Source organism: Trachypithecus francoisi, unplaced genomic scaffold (genome assembly GCF_009764315.1).
Source record: "Trachypithecus francoisi isolate TF-2019V2 unplaced genomic scaffold, Tfra_2.0 Lachesis_group5, whole genome shotgun sequence".
NCBI classification, from domain to species: domain Eukaryota; kingdom Metazoa; phylum Chordata; class Mammalia; order Primates; family Cercopithecidae; genus Trachypithecus; species Trachypithecus francoisi.
In genome coordinates, this window is record NW_022681470.1 from 105206404 (window position 1) to 105225596 (window position 19193).

Here is a 19193-nt window from a genome sequence, read left to right on the forward strand (position 1 = left end):
AATCCCTTCCCCTTTCTGGGTCTTGGGAGGGGTGGGGCTGGGATTCCAGGCAGGGTAGACCTGATTTGAGGGCACTTAGACTGCGTGCAGTTGTGCTGGCTCACACCACATGACAGGATAGGAGCCCTGCAGGAAGACAGTGCAGCTTTGTCCAACAGAGTGCGGCCAAGCTGTGCACCCTGCTGGGGGCTGCCCTTGCTGGGAGAAAGGCATGTCTTTTTTTCGACACAAAGGTACAACCTACTAACCAAACCCTTACCTGACAAGGACCTGCCCACCAGGTGGGATCTCTGTCTTCTAAGGTATCTGCCTGCCTTGCTGGTGGGGAGAGGAGACACATTTTTCTATTTTTTTCAGCCCAGAGAAGCTTTTTCTGCCCACAAAGACATATTCTGCACGCCAAGCCATCAGACTGCTTAAGGTGGGTACATTTTCATCACTGGGCATTTCTAAGTCTGAGTCTGAGGATCCTGAAATTCACAACATCTTTTAATTGTTGTTAGTTATTCTCTGCCTTGTTCTTTCTTTCACTTTTTAAAAAGTAAAATAGAGATAGCATCTCGCTATGTTGCCCAGACTGGTCTCGAACTCCCAGGCTCGAGCAATCCTCTCCCCTTGTTTTCCCAAAGTGTTGGGATTACAGGCATGAGCCACCTTGCCCAGCCCTTTCTGTCACTTTTGATTGTTTACTAAACACTTGTTAAAAGTCAGAGATTTACTGAGCTCCTACTGTCTACCAAAAACTGTTCTAGACCTTGGGGTTACCTAGGTGGAGGTGTGGTGGGGTGCAAAAATTCCTGCGCTTGTGCAGCCGGTATATTAGAGAGAGGATTGTGCTCTGGGGACTCAGGGAATGCTGTGTCCTGTGCTTAGGATGGAAGGCAAAGGGAAACCCAGCATCCCTCATCCCAGGTGGTGGCAGCAGCAGAGCTGGCTAGCTATGCCCTGCAGAGAGTCCATCTCCTGAGTGTCATTAGCATCAGGGAATGATTTGGGGTGGTGAACAAGCATTCGCAGCCCGTCACCCAGGGGGAATCTCAGAAATATCTGAGGAACTCTTTGCAAGCGCTAAATTCTGCAGGGGTATTTAATGGGTGTGTGAAGTCTGCTCAGAGCAATTATATATGGCTTTGGTTCCCTCTAACCAGCACTAATTCTGCCCTTTCCAGTCTGAAGATGGGTCTTCTTGACTGAGAATTGGGAAGTACAATTTGAGGAGTTCTGCCTGTTTTGTTTTGAGACAGAGTCTCACTCTGTTGCCCAGGCTGGAGTGCAGTGGCGTGATCTCGGCTCACTGCAATCTCCGTCTCCCAGGTTCAAGCAATTCTCCTGCCTCAGCCTCCTGAGTAGCTGGGATTACAGGCGTACGTCACCACACTCAGCTAATTTTTTTGTATTTTTAGTAGAGAAAGGATTTTGCTGTGTTGGCCAGGCTGGTCTTGAACTCCTGACCTAAGGTGATTCACCTGCCTCGGCCTCCCAAAATGCTGGGATTACAGCAGTGAGCCACCACACACAGCCCGAGTTCTGCCTTCTTGCTATCGTCTGTTAACAAAATACAATTAGCCCCAATTAGCCTCCCTTTCCTCTTGAGCTGTCTTCTCATCGAGAGTCTCTTTTCCGAACACGTCTGAACCCTGCTTTCAGAATGGGTTCTGCCTGAGCCCCGGATGCCACCAACTTTGCAAAAGACGGCTCCTCTCAGGGTCCCTGTCACTTCCACTTCTGCAGAGCATGACCCCCGTGCTTAGGTGCAGGGTAGCAGTCCCTCTCATTTCTTTATTTAAACTATGAAAGACGAAACTGTCAACATGAGGAGAATTTATCAGACACCCAGGGTCTAGGAGAAGGAAATTCCCAGCTATTCCCACTCGATCTTGCCTCTGTGCCAGCGTTGTCAAATGTGTCATCAGAAGGCCTGCTCATGCCTTTGAACCCCAAGGGCAGAGCCACCCGCTTGTGGACAAGCAGGAAGAAAAGCCACAGCTCCACAGCTCAGCAGCAAACAGCCATCTGGTGAAATTCCATGCGCATCTTTGTGCCTGTTAGCTCCTGCCTCTTGTCCATCCACGCCAGCAGACCCCTTCTGGTTTCTAGCCTCTGTTCCTAGGTCCTCCCTCTACCTGTGTCTGCCCACTTTTACAACTCTCTTTCTAGATTTGAATCACTTGTGTCACCTAGTTTCTGCTCTTTGATTGACCTTGAACCCATATTTGTCTACTCCTGAGTCAATCTATTTTGCTTCCAGTCCCTGCGCCTAGACGTGCCCACTCCTGGAACTGCCTACCAGGGTCAGCCAGTTGCTGCTGCCTGGCTCTTGGCTTTCTATGCCTCCAGCCCCTGATTCTGCCTGCCAGTGAGCTGCATGTGGCTCTCTGCCCCAACCTAGCATGTGCACTGTGATTCTCAGGAGCGTGGCTTCCAGGCCTTACATCTGGCTGCACAACCTCGTGTGCAGGCCACAGTCCCCCTTCCCTCTCTCTCCTTATCTTCTCCATTACTCTCTCTACTCATGGTTTGTGGATTTTCATGCAGGAGCTCTCATCTTCCATGGTCTCCTCCACTCCACTACCTCCCAGGTCTGTCTTTTGACAAAGGAATGCTGTTCCATTGCTGCCATCCCACCTCCCTGGGTTCAGAGAACCAGCACAGTCACATGGGCTTTCCTGAGCTGTGATCTCAAGGTCACTTGTTTCAGTACCACCTCTGTAGACACCCAAGACTGCAAAGTTTTATTTTCCCTGGTTATTTTATTTCCTGTGAATTACTGGAGATTTCCTCCATTCTTCTTGTGGTTTCTATTTCTTTTCTTTTATCAGGCTCTAAAATTTTGCTGCCGGAGCCAGTGCATTGTTTTGTACATTCTTGGTTTTAAAAAAATGACAGAAATTCAATTCTAATAAGCACCAATGATAGAGAGGATTTGTGGGCTCCTGTAACCAAAACAAGAAGGGCAGAAACAGAGTTGGACATCAGTGGCCACCAGAACCAGAAGCTGGAGGCTCTCGGGACACTCTGTCCTCACCCTTTTTTCCTGCTTGCTGCAGGCAGCTCTATGCTGTCCGGCTGGCTTTCCTCTCAGTGCTGGAGGCAGGGATGCCAGCAGTTCCCATCTCACATGTTCCCAGCTTTGCGTCCAACAGGGCAGGGCTTGCTTCTTGGTTCAAAACACCTTTGAAAGCACCTGGTTAGGCCAAGCACAGTGGCTCACACCTGTAATCCCAGCACTTTGGGAGGCAGAGGTGGGCGGGTCACCTGAGGTGGGGAGTTCGAGACCAGCTTGACCAACATGGAGAAACCCCGTCTCTACTAAAAATACAAAATTAGCCAGGCGTGGTGGCGCATGCCTGTGATCCCAGCTACTTGGGAGGCTGAGGCAGGAGAATCGCTTGAACCCGGGAGGCAGAGGTTGCAGTGAGCTGAGGTTGCACCATTGCACTCCAGCCTGGGCAACAAGAGCAAAACTCCATCTAAAGAAAAAAAAAAGAAAAGAAAAGAAAGAAAGCACCTGGTTAGTATCTTGGAGAATTAGGTCATCTCACAGTCCAGGGGAAAATGAGAGAAGCCCTTATAGAGCCTCATCATTGGGGGGATGTTCCTAAGTGAAAGGATGTCCATGCCAGAAAGAAGGGATCTTGGCAGATAATAAATGTCCACTGTAGACCAAGACTAAATACATCCTGGCTCTGACCATCTCTCATCTCTTCCCCTCTAAGCGCTCTTCCCCAAGTTAGGAGACGTCTTCTATTCCAGAAGTCTTTCTGTTTGGCAACTTGGTTATGGAGAATGTGACCCCAGTATACTAAGTTTTCTTGGGTAAAATGTGGAAGGAATAGATATTGACAACAATGGTGGTGAAAAGAGAGAGGGAGAGGAGGAGCAGATTACATTGTAGTTTTCACACGCAGCTCAGCAGATCTACACCAAGTCTCTAGCAGCATTTTCATTGACATAAGCTAACTCAAGCACATCTTTGGGCTTTCATTGTAACTTTGAGTGGATACCTGTTATAGAGACAGATGGTTAGTGCTAGAGCAATGGTTTTCAGAGTTTCAGATGCAGCAGAACACCCTTCATTTATCACAAAGAAAATAGTATGAACTTTAATATTTAGAACAGATCAGACCGTATATGCTGTAATTGAAGTTTCCCTTCTGCCACCCTCCACAGGAACCTAAGCTCCACAGGACTCAATGAAAAGGCAACTGTAATAGAAGAGACAGGTAAGTTATATTCTCTGTTTACTTTGTTTATGTCTGAATTTACTTTGAAACGCTTCAGCATTGGCAGTGTGATTTGCTTGTATATGTTATTTAGATGTAATCTGCACCCAAGGGATGATCACTTGCTATAATTGGGAATGCGTACTCCAGGGATGGTTAGTTAATATTTACCAAAGTAGCAGACAACACAGAAAATGAGAGCCAAGTGAAAGGGAAAACCCCTTATAAAATCATCAGATCTTATGAGACGTATTTACTACCACGAGAACAGTATGGCGGAACCGCCCCATGATTCAGTTATCTCCCACCACGTCCCTCCCACACCATGTGGGAATTATGGGAGCTGCAATTCAAGATGAGGTTTGGACGGGGACACAGCCAAACCATATCACCCGATAACAAGGTTAAGAAGGGGGAAGAGCCAATATCCTCACCTACTCAAGGTTGGATCCAACTTTTGTGGGGCCTGAGACTTACAAACCTTCAGGGTCTTCTCTGAAAAAGAAGTATTAAAAATTATAAATACAAAATTAGCGATGAAAATGAATACAGAATGAGAAAAAAATGGCTCCAATGTTTTTTTTTTTTTTTTTTTTGAGATGGAGTCTCGCTTTGTCTCCCAGGCTGGAGTGCAATGGCGTGATCTCAGCTCACTGCAACCTCTGCCTCCAGGGTTCAAGCAATTCACCTGCCTTAGCCTCCCGAGTAGCTGGAATTACAGGCATGCACCACCATGCCTGGATAATTTTTGTATTTTTAGTAGAGACGGGGTTTCACCATGTTGGCGGCTGATCTTGAACTCCTGACCTCAGGTGACTCACCTGCTGTGCCCTCCCAAAGTGCTGGGATTACAGGCGTGAGCCACTGTGCCCGGCCAATGACTTCAAATATTGAAAAGTTTACAAATACCACAAAAATCCCCCAAATGACATAATATTTCTATTAATTAATGGTTGATATGGCTGTGTAATGCATTTTCTTACTTTTTTTTTTTTTTTTTTGAGATGGAGTCTCGCTCTGAATCCCAGGCTGGAGTGCAGTGGCGCGATCTCGGCTCACTGCAAGCTCCGCCTCCCGAGTTTGCCATTCTCCTGCCTCAGCCTCTCGAGTAGCTGGGACTACAGGCGCCCGCCACCACTCCCAGCTAATTTTTTTTGGTATTTTTAGTAGAGATAGGGTTTCACCATGTTAGCCAGGATGGTCTCAATCTCCTGACCTCGTGATCCGCCCGCCTCGGCCTCCCAAAGTGCTGGGATTACAGGCGTGAGCCACCGCGCCAGGCTCATTTTTTTACTTTTTTTGCTGCATCCTCCTTGATGGCCTCTTCATGTCACCACCATGTTGTAATACTTTCTATAGAGAGAATAAAATAATTTAGTGCTTCCTCTAACTTGGTTGATCAAAATTTTTTCCATGTTAATTTTTAAGATTCATAAAACATGCAACTTCAATAGACAAGTTCACTCTTTGTAGTTCTTCCACAAGGTTGTGCACTATAAACAGAAAAATTCTGATGAATTTAGTTTTGCATAATATCTTCACAAAAGAAAACATCATGGAGTGTTTATAATTGTATACACTGCATATAAAGCACACTCCTGACAGAATGTCCTTTACTAGAAATGGATGAGAACAGAATCCTCCACTTAGAATTGTTTATGTCTTGATGGAAAGACACTTCCGGAGATTAGTTTCTGGCTTCATACAATTAAAACCTTGTTTCTTCCCCTCTCCCTGTAAGGATCCAGTGCTGGGTGCCATAGCATAGGTTCATGTTCATAGGTGCTCTGGTTCTGTATCTTCCTGTCATATCACTCGGTAAGTTTGCCCCATGGGTGGTAAGAATATTCCTGCACAGGACAGCTAGGAATAAGTTAACTATACATGGAAATGTCTGCAAACCACATAAATACCTCCCACTAAACCTCAGCTAAATGTATCACCAACTCAACTTTCCTTAACTAGATCCCCAAATGCTTACAGTCACTCCCCACCACCTGAAAGGGGAGACTGGCTGAAAGAAATTCATAATGGAAAGAGAGAGTGCCTTATTCCATTGTGATTCAAATCTGTCCTTTGCAAAATTTATAAAACCATCTACCATGTAAATAGATGGCTGGGGACCCTCCCAGGGCCTTGGAAGTGGCCCATCACATGAGAGCTCTGATATTTAGCTTCGTCTGTTTCATAATACAATGCCTCTCCACCAAACTATAGAGGGTCACCAATATTTACCTTGGGAACAGCCAGTTGAATTAGGTGGGTTTGCAACAAAGGGAATAAATGAAAGACAGGCTTTTTCTATTTATAAGCTTCTGCCTATAATCATCAGCAAAACAGTCACACATAAAATAACTGCCAAAAACTTAACAAAACTACATGGCCAAAAGTGCAACTTAATGTAGTAGAAACGAAGTACAAATTACAACAAAGGGCAGGTGAATAAAGAGGGTGAATGGATTAATCATAGGAGGTTTTCTGGAAAAGGTGAGTTTGAAATAGCTTTTGTATGGAGTAAGGCATAGAAAGAAAGGGGAAAATGCATTTGAGGAAGGCCTGAAAGGTCTGAATACACTGAAGAACATCAAATTGTATATAGGGATCAGCCGAAAATTGACTGGAAAGGAGTGTTCATGAAAAACAGCATAAAATTAAATTTTAATAAGACTGTTTATGATCAGAACGAAGTAACTAGTGCACATCTAGTCCACCAAGTGTCAGCAACCAGAAAATTAAACAAAAATATTAATATCTGAAATAGTTATTTTCGGTTATTGAACAACAGGCATTTCAGGCATGAGATCTCATGCCTGAGAGAGAACAGAAACAAGTGAGGTGAGCCCTACCATAGCCCTAGCCTTTTATGTCAATGCACTTTCTGTACCAGTTGCAGGAAAGGGGAATTCAATCAGAGTATGACTCAAAAAGTCAGAGACTGGAGTTCAGGAAGGCTGAGGCATCTGGATGGAACTTGTGAGACACAGTAGCAGAATGAAAGAGCAACATAGAATAAGTTCCAGAAATCTGCAGAGGATCCTCTTGAATCTTTGGCTAAATAATAAGATGCACATGTTTAAGGTGAAACTCCATAAACCCTGGGAAATAATAATGATGAAGGAAAGATAAATTACGGAGAACTATAAACTGAGCAACTATCAGAGCTTGCACAGGACTGGGAGATATTTGAGTTCAGCTCAGCCAGAATGGAAAGACCTCATTGAGTACTTGCTGCATTCAGGTGAAATCCTGGAAAGAGTATGTCTTACTAGTAGGGCTAAACTAGTCCTAGAGCAAAAGATACTCTAGACTCTTTCTGAAAAAGCCTCAAAGGGATAAAGCTGATCTGAAATTAATTTAATCTATTGCAAGAGCAAAAATCAATAATTTGTAAAGAAACACAAGAAAGTTTAGGCTAACAATGGAATATTCACAATAGCCAGAATCCAGTCAAAATTATTAGACATGCCACAAACAAGAAATGTAACCCATAATGAAAGGGAAAATCAGACAATAGAAGCAGATCTAGAAAAGACAAAGATGGAATTAGCAAACAAGGACGTTAAAACAACCATTATAGATTTGTTCAAGCAATTAAGGGAAAACACTAACATAATAAATAAGTAAATGGAAATCATTAAAAGAAACAGGCCAGGCACAGTGGCTCATGCCTGTAATCCCAGAACTTTGGGAGGCTGAGGCAGGTGGATCACCTGAGGTCTGGCGTTCAAGACCAGCCTGGCCAACATAGTAAAACCCCGTCTCTACTAAAAATAGAAAAAAATAGCCAGGCGTGGTGGCGGGTGCCTATAATCCCAGCTACTTGGGAGACTGAGGCAGAAGAATCGCTTGGACCTGGGAGGTGGAGGTTGCAGTGAGCCAAGATCACACCATTGCACTCCGGCATGGGCAACAAGAGTGAAACTCCATCTCAAAAAACAAAAACAAAAATAACAGAAAAAGAAACAAATCAGCCATCTAAAGCTAAAAAACACCCCAATATCTAAAACAAAAAGCCCACTAGGCAGATTTAAAGGCAGATTCTACATTATAGAAGAAAAAAATTAATAAAAGACATATTATATCAACCCTAGAGCAAACTATTTAAAAAGTTATAGCTAATAAGACAATAGTGAAAATAAAATGAAATAATAAATTTTTTAATTCAAAAAAGGGAGAGAGAAAGGAAAACAAAAGCAAAGAAAAAATGAAACCGATAAGTCAATAGTTAACTGATTTAACACAGCCACATTAAGAATTGTATTAGGTAAAAATGGACCAAAATCATCTATTAAAAGATACTATTATACTTGGTAGAAAAGTATAATAGGACCAAAATCATGTATTAAGAGATACTATTATACCTGGTAGAAAAACAACATCCAACTATTTGTTTTCTACAAGGCTTAGTTTTTTAATACAAAGATACATATAGGTAAAAGTTAAGGAACAGAAGAAGATATACCAGGCAAATATTAATTATAAAGCTAGAGTGGCTACTTTGATATCAGACAAAGTAGACTTCATGATAAGAAATATTTCCAGATTAAAGGGAAATATTTCATCATAAAAAAGGGTCAATTGATCAAGAATATTTACAATAGTCAATGTATGTGCACCTAATAACAAAGTTTGAAAATACACAAAGAAAAAAACTGACAGAACTGAAAGAAAAAACACACAAATACAAAAATATAGTCTGAGATTTTTAATACCCCTCTCTCAGTAGTTGATAGAACAAAAGGGCACAAAAGTTAGAAAGTAAATGGAGGTCTTGAACAACACCATCAAACAATCAAACTTAATTGATATTTATGGAATACTCCACACAGCCAACTATGAAACACACACTCCTTGTAAGTGAAAATAGAACATTTATCTTAGAGGACACAGAGGGCACATAATTGGCCGTAAAATACGTTTCAATAAATTTAAAGATATTCAAACCCTATACAGAGTATGTTCTCTGACCAGACCACAATGGAACTACATTAAAAAACAAGAAAAAAAAAATCTATAAAATCCACAAATATTTGAAAATCAAACAATGACCTTTAAAATAACCTATGGATAAGGTCAGAAAATATTTTGGGAAATTAGAAACTATGTTGAACTAAATAGATTGGATAGATATAGATAGATAGATAGATAGATAGATAGATAGATAGATAGATAGAAATATGTAGATACAGTTAAAGAAGTACCTAGACAGAAATTAACAACTTTAATGCTTACATTAGAAGAAAAAAAGTTTAAAAATCAATGCTCTAGGCCGGGCGCGGTGGCTCAAGCCTGTAATCCCAGCACTTTGGGAGGCCGAGACGGGCGGATCACGAGGTCAGGAGATCGAGACCATCCTGGCTAACCCGGTGAAACCCCGTCTCTACTAAAAAATACAAAAAACTAGCCGGGCGAGGTGGCGGGCGCTTGTAGTCCCAGCTACTCGGGAGGCTGAGGCAGGAGAATGGCGTAAACCCAGGAGGCGGAGCTTGCAGTGAGCTGAGATCCGGCCATTGCACTCCAGCCTGGGCAGCAGAGCAAGACTCCGTCTCAAAAAAAAAAAAAAAAAAAAAAATCAATGCTCTAAGCTTCTACCTTATGAAACTGGAAAAAAACAGCAAAATAAACTTCAAGTAAATAGAAGAAAGGAAATAATAAACATAAAAAAGGAAATCAGTACAATAGAAAATATGCAAATAGCAAAGAAAACTGATAAATCCAAACGTTCATTCTTTGAAAAAAAATTCAATGAAGAAAATAAACTTCTAGTGGGCAAAGGATATGAACAGACACTTCTTAAAAGAAGACATTTATGTGGCAAAAAAAAATATTTTAAAAAGCTCAACATCACTGATCATTAGAGAAATGCAAATCAAAACCACAATGCGATACCATCTCATGCCAGTCAGAATGGTGATTATTAAAAAGTCAAGAAACAATAGATGCTGGTGAGGCTGTGGAGAAATAGGAATGCTTTTACACTGTTGGGAATGCAAATTACTTAAAACATTGTGGAAGACAGTATGACAATTCCTGAAGGATCTAGAACCAGAAATACCATTTGACCCAGCAATCCCATTACTGGGTATACAAATCATTCTACTATAAAGACACATGCACACATGTTTATTGCAGCACTATTTACAATAGCAAAGACATGGAACCAATCAACCCAAATGCCCATCAGTGATAGAGTGGATAAAGAAAATGTGGTACATATACACTATGGAATACTATGAAGCGATAAAAAGGAATGAGACTAATGTCCTTTGCAGGGACATGGATGAAACTGGAAGCCATCATCCTCAGTAAAACTAACACAGGAACAGAAAAGCAAACACCACACGTTCTCACTCATAAGTGGGAGTTGAACAATGAGAACACATGGACACAGGAAGGAGAACAACACTCACGGGGCCCAGTCGGTGGGATGGGGGGCAAGGGGAGGGAGAGCATTCGGACAAATAGCTCATGCATAAGGGGCTTAAAACCTAGATGACGGGTTGATAGGTGAAGCAAACCACCCTGGTACACATATACCTATGTAACAAACCTACATGTTCTGCACTTGTATCCCAGAACTTAAAGTAAAATTTAAAAAATTTTAAAAAAGAAAGTAAAAACTATCTTCTGCTTTTTGTAGTCCCTCTCCCACCACACTCCCAACACTATGACAGTCATCAATTCCAAGCTAATGTTTGATGAATGAAAAAATCCTCAAAATAAGCTTTGTTTTCCATTAAAGAGAAAACAACCCCTAAAAATAAAAAATAAACTACCAGCAAGACAGATAAAGAAAAAAAGGAAAAACACAAAAATAAATATTAATAATAAAAGAAGGGACAGCATTATAAGTCTTATAGACATTAAAAAATAAAAAGGGGATATTATGAACCACTTATGCCAACCAATTAAAAAGTTTAGTTGAAATGGATAATTCCTTTGAAAACATGCATAACTCAAATTGACACAAGAAGAAATAGAAAATCTCATCAATTCTATGTTAAGCCTAAATAAACTGGATTTATAACTTAAACTCTTCTGACAAAGTGGACTCTGGGCCTAGATAGAGTAAATAATGAATTCTATGGAAATAATACCAGTCTTAAGCAAAATCTTTCAGAAAATAGAGGGGGAAGAAATACTTCCCAACTCATTTTATGAAGTCACCATTATTCTAATAACAAAACCAGACAAAGACATTAAAAGAAAATTATAGTCTAATTCCTTATGAACATAGCATAGATAAAAAATTATTAACAAATAATTAGCAACTAGAATCCAGAAATATAATTAAAATGATAATACATCATGACTGAATGGAGTTTATTCCAGGCATGCAAGGTTATTTAACATTTGAAAATCAATCATTGTCATTCATCACATTAACAGAATAAAAAAGAAAAATCCTATGATCATTTACAACAATGCAGAAAAATCATCTGGTGAAATTCAGTGCCTTGTTACGATTTTTAAAACTCAGTAAACTAGGAATAAAAGACAACTATCTTAACCCAATAAAGGAATCAATGAAAAACCTGAGCAAATACTGTAAATTAATATTGAAAGACTCAACATTTTCCCATTAATATTGAGATCCAGGCAAGAATGTTTGTTTTTTCCCTTCTATTCAACATTATATTGGTGTCCCACCAGTAAAATAAGACCTAAAAAATAAAATAAAATCTTATAGATTAGAAAAACAAAAGTTAAACTTTTTTTATTCACATAGTACACAATTTTCTTTTCTTTTCTTCTTTTAGTTAATAGAGATGGGGTCTTGCTGTGTTGCCCAAGTTGGTCTCAAACTCATGGCCTCAAGCAATTCTCCCACCTCAGCCTCCCAAAATGCTAAGATTACAGGCATGAGCCACCATGCCTAGCCATGTACATAATTTTCTATCTAGAAAATACTAAAGAGTCTACCCTGAATGGCTACTACGTTAATAAGTAAATTTAGTAAGGTTGTAGAATACAAAGTTAACAGAAAAAATCAATTGTATTTCTGTATTCAAGCAACAAATAAGTGAGACATTAAAATGTAAAATATAATTTACAATAACATCAGAAATAGATAATATTTTGGAATTAATTTAACCAAGTATGTATAGAACCTATGCTAAAAACTACAAAAAAACTACTGAAAGAAATTAAAGACCTTTGGAAAATGGAGAGACATACCCGTTTGTGAATTGGAAAACTCAATATTGTTATGCTGTCAATTCTCATCACATTGATCTACAGATTACATGCAACCCCAATCAAAATCCCAGCAGGCATTTTTTCTTTAAGCAATTTTTATACTGAACCTAAAATTTGTAAAAAATGAAAATAACCTACGTTAGCCAAAACAATTTTGAAAAAGAAGTTCAAAACTGAAGGACTTAATTTGATACCAAGACTTACTTTAAAGCTACAGTAATCAATGTGCAATGTATTGCCTCTGGCTGCTTCCTCATTATGATGGTAGAGTTGAGTAGTTGTAACAGGGACCATATGGCCCAGAAGGCCTAAAATCCTATCTGGCCTTTTACAGAAAGAGTTTGCTGACCTCTATCATAGATGATGCTCATATGTAAGACACTACTATCTATAATTCCTGGCCTACCAGGTATTATTCCACCACTTTCTCTGTTATTCATTATAGCATATTAAAGTGCAGATAAGGGAAAATAATTTTAGAAATAATCTTTAATCCCTTCTAATTTATTTAAAATCAAAATTATTCATAGATTTTGGCACTTTATGGTTAATAATATGTTATTTGCAATATCCCTTACAACTGTGTACAAAGCCATAGTGGAAAACCAGTCCTACCAGGATGAAGATAATTACACATTAAATTTGTATTGTATGTAAATATGTATAGGAGGCATTGTAAGCATCATTTGACCCATTTTTTAAATGAGGAGGCTGACTGGCAAATGCATCTATTAGAGCCTGCAGAAAGTGAGGAAGGCATGGTTAGGAAAAACAGACCTACTGGACAGTGGAATTAATAGGTTGAAATTGGTAACAGATTGGACATAGGTAATGAAGACAAGAAAGTATTGGAAAAGTAATTTTGAGAGTTGTTGTGAATCTGGGTTTCTAGACAGGGTTGCCATTGACCTGGTAGGAAAATCGTGAAAAAACATTTATTTCGCCACTGAGAGCAGATTGATTATGAGTTCCCTTTCTAATTGCTTAAAGTGGTGCTTTCCAAATTAATGGACTTACTAAGTATCTGGTCATCTTGTTAGAATGCAGATTCTGGTTCAGCAGTTTTGGGATAAAGCCCAAGATTCTGTGTTTCCAATCGGCTTCCAGGTAATTCTCATGTGACTGGTTCAGGAATCACACTTTTTTAGAAAGGTATTAAATGTGACTAAAGGAAATCCAAGTGTAGATTTCTTCTGGAAGGTAAGAGGAGGGTCCTGACAGGGAATACTGTTTATGCAGTTGGAAAGAAGCTATCTATTTGTCTTCTGTAGAGGCAAGATACATAACTAAGAGCCTGTAATCTTGAGGAGATTCTCAGTGCAGAGAAGAGAAGGCTCTAGAACAATCAAGGAGACAGAATAAGAGCTATCAGAAAAATAGCTCTTATTTAGCGTCATTAGGAGCATTTAGTGTCATTAAGCGTCATTAAGGAATCCTATGGAATACTGAATGTATTTAGTGTCATTTAGTGTCATTAAGGAATCCTATGGAATACCGAATGTCAAGGAGTCAGTCAATGAATTCCAACATGCAACTCATTCATCACACCATCTTTTCTGGCCTTCTTTGGTCTTTTTTCCAGCTCTCTCTAGAATGTAGTAGATGCTTACTGGATTGTCTGTCCAAAGCTTCCCCACTCCATTTTTTTGTGGGGGGGGAAAGCCACCCATCATCAACACGACTACCATAAGAGCTGCCATGTTTTTATATGACTCTCTGTCCTCTTCCTACAGTTGATTGGTCCAGGCATGGCCACCTGATCCCAGCTCAACCAATTATAAATTTCTTCTCAGGCCGGGCGCGGTGGCTCAAGCCTGTAATCCTAGCACTTTGGGAGGCCGAGACGGGCGGATCACGAGGTCAGGAGATCGAGACCATCCTGGCTAACACGGTGAAACCCCGTCTCTACTAAAAACTACAAAAAACTAGCCGGGCGAGGTGGCGGCGCCTGTAGTCCCAGCTACTCGGGAGGCTGAGGCAGGAGAATGGCGTGAACCCGGGAGGCGGAGCTTGCAGTGAGCTGAGATCCGGCCACAGCACTCCAGCCTGGGTGACAGCGCAAGACTCCGTCTCAAAAAAAAAAAAAAAAAAAAAAATTTCTTCTCTGGGATTATTCAAAATAGGATTCTACAGAGACAAAAGTTGTCAGGTGCAAAACAGTCTTTATAATAGGAAAAGTCGTTAGGCACAAAATCTACTAGTCCTAATATGCAGCCATGTTAGGAGCCAGCACAGAGAAAAAGTAAAGACAGGTGATGGAAGACAGTCCTAGCAGCATTCCAGTTTTTGTTCCAACTGTTCCCGAGCCCAACTACTTTCGGTCCTTTCCCATGATTTGGTTATTCAATGTTCCCTTCAGTGACCCAGAAAATTCCCCCTATTGCCTAAGTGAGTTTGAGTCACTTGCAACAGAATCCTGACTAATACATGGCAAAACTTATCCCCACTCATTTTGTCTTATACAGCATCTTCCTTTGGGTCCCTGCACGCTGTTGACTGCAGCTTTCCCAGGTTTTTCCTTAGAATGACACCAGGCCAAAACCAGCTGCTGGGCAAGGACCATAAACCCCAGTGCTGGTCTTGGTGGATGTTAATGGGTCACTAAACACCAATGTACCAAATCGATGTGTTCATGGCAACAGCCGAAAAGAGCCCACAAAAGTCTAATCTTTGGCACACTGGGGGCTTCACTGGCAGATTGTTAAGACCCTGGGGGCAAAACTTAATTTGCATAAGTATTTGCAATGCACAATTACCTTTTTATTCATTTAGACTAAATTAAATTCATTTTGGAATCTCCAAAGTTATTGCTGTTGACTTCTCTCCCCTTACTTCACGTTCTAGGTATATATCCCCAAAACCGAAAGCCATTTTCATCTCTAGTTTTCTGGATGCCTCAGATCCCAGGTGAGGTTTTCTCCTGCCACAGTTCTTTAAGATTAGCAAAATAAATTAACTCCTTAACTGCTGGGAAATTTAAACAACAAAAAACCTGCTGTTTTGCAAAAATGCGAATATTATTAGTATGACCTACTCTCTTCCCTACTCCCAACACACACACACACACATACACACACACACACACATACACAGGCACGCACACAGGCCTGGCTGCACTCGAGAAGCCCACTCCCACCACCCCTTCTGCAGACAGAAATGCTGGCATTCGTAAGCTGTCACACTGAGGAAGACAGCAGCTGTGTTATTCCATGATTTATAGAACAGATTTGCATTTCCTTGCCTTTGAAGCTTGCCTATAATCTGCCACATAAATATTTGAAAGACAGGATGGTGGAAACAGACCTAAGCAGCTTAATCGAACACTTGGCAGGTAGAGGACTCGGGCTGGTGTTCATTTCAAACACCCCCATTGCCCCAAGGCCTCTTGGTGTGTGTGTGCAAAATTGAAATTCAATGTTTAAACCCAAACCTACAGTCACAATTCCACTTGAAGAAAAAGTCAGAAGAATGCCCCACTGAAAGGAGGTTTTGTTTCGTCTGGTCTCCTGAGGCAAAAGCCCAGTAGTCTTCCTTAAATTCTGCTCCAGGAAGCAGGAAGCAGGGAGCATAAGTGTCTCAGCCACTCCAGAAGCCCCAGGTGTGCTCATGCAGGGACAGGAGTTCTGCCTTGCCTCACAGAGGCCCTGAGGCCACAGAGAGGCACTTTCACCAGGGAGCAGGCATATTCCTGTCCTGGAGACCAGTCATAGCTGTGGCTGCTCCATAGAACCAGGATTTCCTGGTAGAGGATCAGGCAAACCTTCAATTTTCCATGCATCCACCTTTGTGCAGCTTTTCGCAAAATATGTTATGGAGAACACTTTCTGGAGTTCATGTTAAATGTCCAGAGTCACAGTGCTTTTTTTTTTTTGAGACAGAGTCTTGCTCTGTCGCCCAGGCTGGAGTGTAGTGGCGCGATCTCATTTCACTGCAAGCTCCACCTCCCGGCTTCAAGTCGTTCTCCTGCCTCAGCCTCCTGAGTAGCTGGGACTACAGGCGCCCGCCACCACTCCCAGCTAATTTTTTTTTTTTTTTTCAGTAGAGACGGAGTTTCACCGTGTTAGGCAGGATGGTCTCGATCTCCTGACCTCATGATCTGCCTGCCTCGGCCTCCCAAAGTGCTGGGATTACAGGCGTGAGCCACCATGCCTGGCCAACAGTCACAGTGCTTTTTAGCCCATTATAAGCTGTAAGTCCTGCAGGAAAAATAACAATCTTAGTCGATTTAACCTAATTATTTAAGTGGAAAATATGCACTTTTATTTTCACAGTAGTTCTATTAATATACTATTGGAGAATTAAAAAACCGAAAATTGGCTAGGTGCGGTGACTCACACCTGTAATCCCCGCACTTTGGGAGGCTGAGGCGGGCAGATCACCTGAGGTCGGAAGTTCGAGACCAGCCTGACCAACGTGGAGAAACCCCATCTCCACTAAAAGTAGAAAATTAACTGGGCATGGTGGCAGGCACCTGTAATCCCAGCTACTTGGGAGGCTGAGGCAGTAGAATTGCTTGAACCTGGGAGGTGGAGGTTGTGGTGAGCTGAGATTGCGCCATTGCACTGCAGACTGGGCAACAGGAGCGAAACTCTGTCTCACAAAAAAAAAAAAAGGAAAATTATGTCCTAATCTGATTCAATACATATGTGTTGATGCCCCATACGTGCTCAAGGAGGCTAGCCACAAAGGTGTCTTCACACTCAAGACAGCCCAAGAATGCCACTCATAGCCTAGGCATCTTATCAGAAGTTCTACGAGGTAGAGGGTGGGCAGGGGAACAGAAAGAAGAGGTTTTTGAATGTAAAGGACCTTTTATAACATTCAAAAGCAACAAGGGCAGAAGGCACAGTGAATGGAGACCCAGACTAAAAGTCAGGAGATATGGTCAGTCCAGCTCTGCCATGAGGTCCACGTTCTTAGTCCAACCACTTCACCTCTCTGGGCCTCTGTTTTCTCATCTGCAAAATGAAGCAGTTGACCTAATAACGTCCAAAGTTTCTTTCATACTGATATTCTATAGCAGGCTGGGGCTAAATTTAGATTTAGGTTTGTCCAAATGATGGAATGACCTCTTTTCCCATCCCTTCCCAGGTTCTACCTGGATTCTGGAGCTCCAGGGAAAGAATCCCCCTGTGCCCACAGCTGGGGTCCCTGGTGCCTGTAGAACTTAGGACAGGGAGCGGGGGAGGTGGGGTGGTTAGGGACAACACCCAAACATGGACTCCTTAAGAGAAAGTTCAACCTTAAGAAGAAAGGAATCTGTCCCAGGCAGCAGCACAGTTGCAAGTCAGAGGAAGCTGCGGTTCCGGGTCTTGGGTGGTGGTCTCTTCTGTTATCAGCCACCCTGAAGTCAAGCAGACATCTGGGGTGTCTCACCAATCTCCCAGCCCCTAGAATGCCAAACAAGCATGCTCTGAGGCCCTATAATATTATCACATGGGGGTCAGAGAGCTACTCTCCTTCAATACTTCCAAGCAAACTGCCTAGAGCCAAAAGTCCAGGAAGACTAAACACTCTGCAGATTTGAGTGAGAAATCCCCAGGGACTTCCACAGACACTGAGAGTCTCAGAAACACCTACCAGGTTGGTTTCCTGAGGCAGTGAGCCAGGGAAGGAGCACTGATGGTGATGTTACCTCATTTGGATGCTCCATGAGTCTACACGACTTTCACAAAAGCTTCAAAGGAAAACAAGATATCAAATGAATCCATTAACAACATTCGGGGGAAAAGGCTACCTGGAAGAGGGACGAAAAGGGACCAGTTTATAGAGGAAGCTTAGGGAAGATGCCTGATGTCACTGCCGACAGAGGAAGCAGGAGGACTCAGTGCTCTCTGGACTGACCAGGCTGTGATGGGTGTGACAGGCCAGAACTGGGCAGGATCATCAAAACCCTCAGAGAGGTGTTCACTGCAGGAAAGAAGAGCTATCAGGCCTGGAGGGGAGTAAGACTGGGGACCCAGGCCACCAGTGAACTTATGCCCACCCAAAAACTCAGTGGCAGAAAAGTGGTAGGGATGAGTACACCAAACTGAGAATGACAGTCTCTGCCTCCCCAGCCCTGGCAGAGCTGCCATACGTGGCAGCAGCACGGTCCTGCCTCCAGGTGAAATAGGAGCCACTGGGATCACCCGCCACGCTGCAGGAGCTCTGAGGTGTACAGAACCATGGGGAAGGGATATCAACACACATAAAGTAGTTCCATCCTTGCCTTATATCTGTCTTTTTATACCTCCGCAGATGTGACCAAGAAAATTGCTACATAAATTGGATACTGCCCAAAGAAGCCTTTAACACCATTCCTGTATTCTTTGTCGAAACCATGGTGGCTTTTCCTGTCTCCACAGAGCTGAGCCCATTGTTCTGTGGTCCCTGCAGCTGTGCCTCTGACCTGGGTGGAGCTGCAAGTCTGGGCAGGAGAGGCTTGGGAAGCTAGAGTTGTTGCTGATGATCTGTTTTCAACTTGGGGCAGGAGCCAGGCTGGGTGCCAGAAGCAACTTTTGATCGGTCATTAGGCACAGCCTTTGCTCCAGCCACGTAGCCACCTCATTCCTGCCTTGGGGCCTTTGCAGTTGCTGTTGGCTCTGCTTGGAGTCTTCTCTCTTGATCTGCACTGGACTTGTTGCTCCCTACTTCATCAAATGTTATCTTCTCAGAAGGACCTTCCATGTCCACCTCCAGTGCAGGCCCTGTTTACACTCTGTCCACTGCTCTGCTGATTTCTTTATGACAGTTACAGCACTCTACAAGGATCTTGTTTATTTGTTTACA

General features: G+C 42.2%; 2 long non-coding RNA genes across 2 annotated transcripts; one reads left to right on the forward strand and one right to left on the reverse strand.

Moving 5' to 3' along the window:
• The first annotated feature begins 233 nt into the window (after window positions 1–233).
• Window positions 234–18792, forward strand: LOC117075054. Its single transcript, XR_004433825.1, has 4 exons — window positions 234–421; window positions 4171–4223; window positions 15267–15329; window positions 18663–18792. It is a non-coding gene; the product is annotated as an uncharacterized LOC117075054 (long non-coding RNA).
• Window positions 4059–18738, reverse strand: LOC117075055. The gene is made up of 4 exons (XR_004433826.1): window positions 18655–18738; window positions 18003–18099; window positions 4658–4713; window positions 4059–4205 (listed from the first exon to the last, which is right to left on the reverse strand). It is a non-coding gene; the product is annotated as an uncharacterized LOC117075055 (long non-coding RNA).
• Window positions 18793–19193: the final 401 nt, after the last annotated feature.